The sequence below is a fragment of the Leptonychotes weddellii genome, chromosome 3 (genome assembly GCF_054177405.1).
Source record: "Leptonychotes weddellii isolate Sample4059 chromosome 3, ASM5417740v2, whole genome shotgun sequence".
Lineage (NCBI taxonomy): Eukaryota > Metazoa > Chordata > Mammalia > Carnivora > Phocidae > Leptonychotes > Leptonychotes weddellii.
In genome coordinates this window covers 58,883,427-58,890,093 of record NC_138371.1, presented here as the reverse complement: position 1 = coordinate 58,890,093, position 6,667 = coordinate 58,883,427, and the positions used below count along the sequence as shown (strand labels likewise).

The 6,667-nt window shown below is 37.4% G+C and overlaps 1 pseudogene; it reads left to right on the top strand.

The window, feature by feature from the left end:
* The first annotated feature begins 9 nt into the window (after positions 1-9).
* LOC145720533 (xin actin-binding repeat-containing protein 2 pseudogene) lies at positions 10-1,856 on the top strand (annotated as a pseudogene).
* The last annotated feature ends 4,811 nt before the right edge of the window (positions 1,857-6,667 follow it).

Sequence of the window (6,667 nt, the reverse complement as noted above, 5' to 3'; positions counted from 1 at the left end):
TGTAAACCTCACTTTAACCAACTTTTCAAATCTAAAGGGAATTATGATGAAGGTTTTGGACACAAACAACATAAAGATCGATGGAATTGCAAAAATCAAAGCAGCTCAGTGGACTTTACTCCTAATGAAAAAACAAATATGTGTAAAAATAGTGCAGAAAACGCCACCATACTTGGGGATCCTAATAAACATTTAGATGATGGTAACAGTAAAGGGCAAAGAGATGATTTGAGAAAATTCAGGGAGAGGGGAAAATTAAAAATCATTTGGCCCCCTTCCAGGGAGATGCCTAAGAAAACCTTCCCCCTTGAGGAAGAGCTCAAAGTGAGTAAACCTAAATGGCCACCAGAAATGACAGTCGCTACATCCACTGAATTCAAAAGTGAATCACTAATAGAACACATTAAAACTCTGGAAAATAAAGGACTAGGGCAAGATAACGTTTCTTTCCTGCAGCCATATCTGCAGTCCATCCATACATGTCAGAAGGAGGATGTTACAGGAATCAAAGAAATGGAAATGTATGAAGCAAATAAAGATGAGAAGAAGGAAGGAAATAAGAATGTGCAAGATAAGCTGAATGAGGCTGAAGACACAAAGAATAAAAGGGAAAGTGAAATGGATCTTAATGACAACAATAATGTAGTTGTGCAGAGTGCTGAGAAGGAGAAAAATGAAAAAACTAATGAACCTGATGGTGCAGAAGTTTTACAGGTTACTAACACTGATGATGAGGCGGTGACAGAAAATCATAAAGAGAATTTGAATAAGAATAATAATAACAATTATGTGGCCGTCTTGTGTCTGAATAATTGCAGGCAGAAGACATCTATTTTAGAATTTCCTAACCTATTACCACTGTCAAGGGAAGCAAACTACACTGCAACTGAATATCAAATTGAAAATTTAGAAAGTGCATCTAGAATCTCAGAGTTACTTGGCATATTTGAATCTGAAAAGGCATACTCTATGGCTCTCGGAAAACAGGCTGACAGAGCTATTTCTGGCAGTCCCATGCAGTCTGCTCCCAAACCCAGCCTCAGTGGTGGGTTAATAGTAAGGGAAGAAAGGTCCATAGCCTCTTCCGATACAAATATCTTAAACATCAAAAGAAACCATGCAAATAACAAAAACCTACACTTCTTCTTTTCTAATACCATGAAAATCGCTGCTTTTTCCAAAAAGAATGAGAATACTTCTGAGCATGACTTCATAGGTTCTGTAGACCAAATGAAAAATATGCAATGTTTGTATTTAAGAGAATTTGGGAAGGATGTCAAACATTGGCATGGTGAAGCAATAGGTACAGCCCCCATTAATGGGAATCCAAGTTTTGGTGCTCTGAGCAGTGAATGTGCAGCTAAGCCTTCATTTCCCAGAGCGGAGGTCCAGTCTGAACAACTCACTGTGGAAGAGCAAATTAAAAGGAATAGGTGTTACAGTGACCCTGAGTAAAACATCTCTTGAGGGCCACTTGTCATCCACACTCAGGCACTGAGAAACATCGATGTCTCGAAATAAGACTAGAGATTTTGATAACCTTTTGTTGAACTTGTTGTAAACTTGATGTTCAGAAATTTCATGTCTATCACAACAGGATTTTCCTTCTGTTAAGCTATACAATGTGTTCCATAATCAGTTTGAATCTACTTGTATTCTGAATGGAATGAAAAGATGAAACAATATGGCTCTGTTTTCCTGTCATATGGCACTTAAGGATATTGCTCTGTTTTTCAACATGCTGGATAATGGATAACATCACTGGCAAGATGCTGTACTTCTGATACCACAATTCTTATACCTTCTCTATAATTTCTGCTGAAATAAAATGAAATCACCTGGAGTGCGAACCAAAATACCTCTGTAACTTTTTTCCAAATATATTGACATTTTAATTATATGTTTTCCATAATTTAGGAACTGTCTATTCAGGGGCATGTATTTAACACACACACACACGCACGCACACATACACACACACACACACACATAATCCTGGAAAAAATTAAATACTAAATCAAAGACATGGTATTATTAGAATATATAAAATTTTCATTTCTTGTTTGCTCTCTATTTTTTTAAAAGCTTTTATTCATTTATTTGAGAGAAAGAGAGTGAGAGAGAGAGAGAGAGCATGAGAGGAAGGAGGGCCAGAGGGAGAAGCAGACTCATGACCTGACCCAAAGGCAGAGGCTTAACTGACTGAGCCACCCAGGTGCCCCATTTGCTCTGTATTTTTAAAGACATGAGGATTATTATGTTTTTAAAATAATTGCCTATATTAAATTATCATGGAATATATCTATAAACATTTAATGAAAAATATCAATTTTTCTTCAAAGTAATGTGGAGTCCATACTCAGAAATCAACTGAGTGACAAAGATTTTGGAAGTTACTTAAATAAATTATGCACATTCCATTTTTATTGCTTACCGTATATAATCAATAAATATACAAGTCATATTATTACTACATTTTGTCAGGTTTTTTATCTTTTTTGATGGATATTAAGTTTTTCCATTACAAAAACAGTCTTTGGAAAATTTGTCTTCTGAATTTTCTGCTGATTTTGCCTTCTTGTAAATACACTTGATGATTCTGAGAGGAAAAGATAATGTGAATATAAATGAGTGGCTTCACATTCATTTGGAGTGTACATAGTGAAAACGGACCTTATCCCCTATTCTCCAATGTAAATACAAACCACTGACTTTCTATTAAGTATGAAAACACATTGTACTGTTGCAAACTATTTCTCCTTAGAAAATATAACAAATTCTTGCTAGTATGTTCTCAGCAAATAGATCTAAGACTCACATTACTATTTTTTTAGGGCTGCCATAACAAAATACCTTAGACTGAGTGGATTAAACAAACATAAAGTTGTTTTCTCACAGTTCTGGAGGCTAGATGTCTAAGATCAAGTTGGCGAGTCAGTTTCTTCTGAAGCCTATCTACTTCACTTTTAGATCAGCTTCTCTCTGCACATGATCTTCCTTCTGTATGGGTCTGAGTCCAAAGTTCTTCCTCTTATAAGGACACCACACTAAGGACTCACCTTAGTGACCTCTTTTTATTTTAGTTACTTCTTTAAAGACTACAAATACAGTTATGTTCTGAGATGCTAGGGGTTCAGACTTCAACGTATTAACTTTAGGATAACACAATTCAACCCATAACATCAAGAAACCACATTTTACATTTAGGGTTGTCTTTTTATTTTTTTTACATTTGTCTGTTAATGTTATGAAACAATGTCTCAATTATTTTTCACTTGGGATTTAATCACAGATTAAATCTATATCATATCTACATTTATGCTATAGAAAAAATATTTCCAGGAGGATAATTCTCTTTCAAAGGAGTCAAAATGGGCCCATGATAGACCAAATGCTTTACCAGAGGAGGCTGTGTGATGGCAGAGCTTGGCATGTAAGGGGCTTTGCATTATTTATCTGAGATTGGGCCTTCCAATGAATCTTGTAAAAATGTTTTATCCCCCAGAAAATTGTGCTGAATTGTCTTTTGCAGCTTCCACACAATCAATCCTTGTGACACATTTGGGGCTCTGGGAAGCACATTTTTTGGATTAGAACAATGGTTTTCCCATAGTGCAGTAAAACTACGGAATGCAAACCTACCACCCATTCCCTAATGTGCAACCAACATGTGCATCTGGCATATCTGTCCCCAAACTAACAATTTTCTATAAACATCTCTAGAGTAATCTCTAAAGGCACATCAATTTTTTAAGGAACTGGAAGGTAGGAAAAAGAATACTTTCTCGGCTGTGTTTTGATAGTTACTGGCTACTGGTTACCATCCAATTGAGGAGTAGAAAATTTTCCCGTTGCCAAGAAAATGAACTTAGAGAAAGATAATCACAGATGTTGAAGTGAAAGAGAAGTGCAATATTTTTTTCTCTCTCCGAAAATGTTATTGAGAACCAGGGGTGATTTCCAAATCTAATGTAAAAGTTTTGAAATCTGCAGGTATTAACCATAATGTGGAATCGTATTTTAGAAAAATCTAATTTACATGGAGATCAGAAATAGGCTATGGACATGATAGATTCAAAATAAGAGCTTTGAGAGCATATGAGAGGTGCTGATCAGTGCAAAGCCTCAGTCTCCTGGAAATTGACTCTAATAGAAGACAAAAGATATTTTTAGATAAATATAATCTAAAAGTAATTTAATCTCAGCTTTGTTAGAGTCCTTTGGAAAGGCTAATTTAATCTATTTAACATGGTCCATTTACTGTAGATGTTTTCCCCTAAAATCTCATGAGAAATTTTAAAACTTTAGGCATGCAAATAAGGTGGTAGAAGAAAAATAATAGTAGTAGAATTTCTATAGTGTGGTCATTATCTTTTGATATACTACTTTTTTGTAGAAAGTAAACTAATGGATAGAAAGCCTGACAAATAAACATTGTGGTATCATCCAGTCGACAGCAACTCAACAAATATTATGGAGCCCTTGGTATTTGTTGGCAGAGTGGCTTTTTTTAAAAGGAAAAATCATGGCTTATTCCATGTAATCTCTCCAACTGGAAAAAGAGGCATTCAAAAAAATGAATCAGAGTTGATATGTATGTAGAAGGAATCAACACAGGGAAATGTATAGCCACAAAGAGTTCTCTTAAATTAGAAGACTTCAGAATAATAGTAAATAAATAGGTGAAAAATTTCCAGTTTAAAAGCTAAACTGTCTTCATTGTGCCATAGTCATAATTTACTTAATGTAATTATGTGGTTGAAGACTCTATGATGCACAATCAAGATCCTCCTTCAGGAATAAAGGAGTGACTTCCCCAGATGCTGGAAGTGCTGCCCACAGAAAACTCTCAACTTTCAGGCCCCTACCAGGATTGCTTTAGCTGAAGAGAGACACTTCCCCCACATGGACTGTTTCAATAAGTGTTCGGTGAAGGAGAACTCCACAGAACTCAGAAGGGTCACTCCAGTGTCAAATATCCCTATAGGGTTGGCTGAGGCCTCCACTGAGCCTCTGTCACCATCCAACTTCTCCTGCTTTATTCATGTCCCTTCCTTTCCCTTGATACCAAAAGCACACCCTGGTAAACCTCCTCCACATTAATCTCTGTCTCAGAATCTACATCTTTGTGAACCCAACCTTGGCAACCTGATGCTAGGAGTGGCCCAAGAAAGCAGACACTGGGATGATATTTTAGAGCTGAACTATTTGTTCCTGGCTGACAAGGGGCACAAGATGGCTGTGCAGTTGTTAAAATTCTCAGCAGTAGTAAACAAGGATGCCTATAATGGTTGAAGCAAATGCATAGCTGGTACCATGTATCAAATATTTGAGACATGGAGGAGAAATAGCAATTACAATGAAAATTGAATTGAGTGCTCATTGCTAACCCCTATCACTCTAGGAAAAAAATTAACAAAAAGCTGAAGGTGTCAATCAACAATTGTAAAAGTAGCTGAGCCCCCATGGAAAGTTAAGGTTTTTGCCAGGGTCAGGGACTTGTTTGGAAAAGAATGGGATCCAGAACATGGATGGCAATAAGTTTTCAACAAAAATGTTGAAATCCCAGAATCCTCTGAACCCTCTGAGCCTAAAGAAGTGGCATGTTCCTACCTATTAAGGGTTAGTATCCACACTTCTGTTCAAAAATGATGCAGACACCTCTCTCCAGCTCAGTTGGGTGTTCCTGCTGGTCTTGGCTGGCCTCACTCAACCATCAGCAAGTCTGCTGGGAACTGTGTTCTAGGCTATGCTTGGTTGGGGCACATTAGCTAGAATAGCTCTATATTAGGTGATTTTCATCCTCTTCCTGTGACCAGTAAGCTGTTCCGAGCATGCCCTTCTCATGGTGAAGGCGGAAGTAAAAGAAAAGAAAGGGAGATGTTGGAACACCATTACTTCTGCCTCCTTCTAATGGTCAAAGCAAGTCTTATATTCAAAGAGTCAGAGTAAGAGAGAGCACTGGAAGGCTCTAGTGGTGTAGTGTTTACTTACAGCAAGAAGAGACAGTACACAAAATCCAGTCCCTTGTAATGCGTAGGTTCTCCAAGGCTGGTGGATCCACTCCACAGCCAGTGTGGACATTATGGCCACAGGTACCCCACTTCATGCTGCTGATGGACCCCCAACCCTGACCCCATGGGATCTAAAATACAGAAAGCTGGGGGAATGCCCAAGAGCCATTTATGCACTTTAGCTAAGCAGTTCCAAGAAAAGTTTGCATGTGCCAGATACAGAGGAGCAGGGATGTACTGGTTTTGCTCTGAGCTCTTTGCATGCAACTCGATTTGTGAGTTTGCCAGCAAGTCCTTTACCAAGCACAGGTTCTTTTCAGGAACAAAGGGAAGGTGTCCAGTTGTGCTTGGATCCATCCATCTCATTATCATTTTAACTTAACCTGTTTTTGATGAATGATGATTTAAAAGGTTCAAAGAGGCAGTAATTGGTAATGACCACTACTGTGTCCATCCTCTAATTTACTGCATGTTTTATAAGATGGTGGCAGATGTTTATTTATTAATTATCATGATGTTCCTTTCATCCCCATTAAACCATTTCCTTTAGGAGAAGGACAAACTGGTTAAAGGATATTTCTGTTGAACACACCTTTCTATATTATCGTTATTTGCCCATATAGAAATTTCCTCAAATTAATTAAGAAGCCAAT